We start from the raw sequence: 2,500 nt of genomic DNA on the forward strand, positions 1-2,500 counted from the left end.
CGTCCAGGAGCACATCTTTTCGACCGTAAAGGGAGACAGGAGGCCGACTCACTGCCTCGGCTAAATGGAGAGGGAATTTCAGAAGGGCCAGGGCAAAAGCATGGACCTTTTCAGCTGTAAGGGAGGCAAGAGCAAGGTGTGATGTAGGTCCCCGGGGCCTACTGGAGGTCCAGGTCCATGCCCGATGTGAGTAGCAGCCGGCGCCAGCGCGTCCAGGAGCACATCTTTTTCGACCGTAAAGGGAGACAGGAGGCCGACTCACTGCCTCGGCTAAATGGAGAGGGAATTTCAGAAGGGCCAGGGCAAAAGCATGGACCTTTTCAGCTGTAAGGGAGGCAAGAGCAAGGTGTGATGTAGGTCCCCGGGGCCTGCTGGAGGTCCAGGTCCATGCCCGATGTGAGTAGCAGCAGGGCCAGCGCGCCCAGGAGCACATCTTTTTCGACCGTAAAGGGAGACAGGAGGCCGACTCACTGCCTCGGCTAAATGGAGAGGGAATTTCAGAAGGGCCAGGGCACAAGCATGGACCTTTTCAGCTGTAAGGAGGCAAGAGCAAGGTGTGATGTAGGTCCCCGGGGCCTGCTGGAGGTCCAGGTCCATGCCCGATGTGAGTAGCAGCAGGGCCAGCGCGCCAAGGAGCACATCTTTTTCGACCGTAAAGGGAGACAGGAGGCCGACTCACTGCCTCGGCTAAATGGAGAGGGAATTTCAGCAGGGCCAGGGCACAGGCATGGACCTTTTTCAGCTGTAAGGGAGGCAAGAGCAAGTGTGATGTAGGTCCCCGGGGCCTGCTGGAGGTCCAGGTCCATGCCCGATGTGAGTAGCAGCAGGGCCAGCGCGCCCAGGAGCACATCTTTTTCGACCGTAAAGGAGACAGGAGGCCGACTCTCTGCCTCGGCTAAATGGAGAGGGAATTTCAGAAGGGCCAGGGCACAAGCATGGACCTTTTTCAGCTGTAAGGGAGGGAAGAGCAATGTGCGATGTAGGTCCCCGGGGCCTGCTGGAGGTCCAGGTCCATGCCCGATGTGAGTAGCAGCAGGGCCAGCGCGCCCAGGAGCACATCTTTTTCGACCGTAAAGGAGACAGGAGGCCGACTCTCTGCCTCGGCTAAATGGAGAGGGAATTTCAGAAGGGCCAGGGCACAAGCATGGACCTTTTTCAGCTGTAAGGGAGGGAAGAGCAATGTGCGATGTAGGTCCCCGGGGCCTGCTGGAGGTCCAGGTCCATGCCCGATGTGAGTAGCAGCAGGGCCAGCGCGCCCAGGAGCACATCTTTTTCGACCGTAAAGGGAGACAGGAGGCCGACTCACTGCCTCGGCTAAATGGAGAGGGAATTTCAGCAGGGCCAGGGCACAGGCATGGACTTTTTCAGCTGTAAGGGAGGCAAGAGCAAGGTGCGATGTAGGTCCCCGGGGCCTGTTGTCGTACCATAGGCACGAGTGGTGTGTGTGTGTGGCAAAGAGTTTCTGCGCAGTGTACCAGGGGCACGGGGAAAGGTTGTTGTACCATAGGCACGAGAAAAGTTGTCGTACCATAGGCACGAGAAAAGTTGTCGTACCATAGGTACGAGGAGTGTGTGTGTGGCAAAGTGCTACTGAGCGGTGTACCAGGGGCACGGCGAAAAGTTGTTGTACCATAGGCACGAGAAAAGTTGTTGTACCATAGGCACGAGAAAAGCTGTCGTACCAGGGGCACGGAGGAAAGTTGTTGTACCATAGGCACGAGAAAAGTTGTCGTACCATAGGCACGAGGAGAGTTTGTGTGGCAAAGTGCTACTGAGCGGTGTACCAGGGGCACGGCGAAAGGTTGTTGTACCATAGGCACGAGAAAAGTTGTTGTACCATAGGCACGAGAAAAGCTGTCGTACCAGGGGCACGGAGGAAAGTTGTTGTACCATAGGCACGAGAAAAGTTGTTGTACCATAGGCACGAGAAAAGCTGTCGTACCAGGGGCACGGAGGAAAGTTGTTGTACCATAGGCACGAGAAAAGTTGTCGTACCATATGGCACGAGGAGAGTTTGTGTGGCAAAGTGCTACTGAGCGGTGTACCAGGGGCACGGCGAAAGGTTGTTGTACCATAGGCACGAGAAAAGTTGTTGTACCATAGGCACGAGAAAAGCTGTCGTACCAGGGGCACGGAGGAAAGTTGTTGTACCATAGGCACGAGAAAAGTTGTTGTACCATAGGCACGAGAAAAGCTGTCGTACCAGGGGCACGGAGGAAAGTTGTTGTACCATAGGCACGAGAAAAGTTGTCGTACCATAGGCACGAGGAGAGTTTGTGTGGCAAAGTGCTACTGAGCGGTGTACCAGGGGCACGGCGAAAGTTGTTGTACCATAGGCACGAGAAAAGTTGTCGTACCATAGGCACGAGAAAGTTGTCGTACCATAGGTACGAGAAAAGTTGTCGTACCATAGGCACAAGCAGTGCGTGCGTGTGTGTGGCAAAGTGTTTCTGCGCAGTGTACCAGGGGCATGTTTGAATTTACATTCTGGAGTACCAGG

Source organism: Mchenga conophoros, unplaced genomic scaffold (genome assembly GCF_057382185.1).
Source record: "Mchenga conophoros isolate Kocher_MC1m ecotype Shallow Benthic unplaced genomic scaffold, M_conophoros_male_GT1.1 unmapped_scaffold_10, whole genome shotgun sequence".
NCBI lineage: Eukaryota > Metazoa > Chordata > Actinopteri > Cichliformes > Cichlidae > Mchenga > Mchenga conophoros.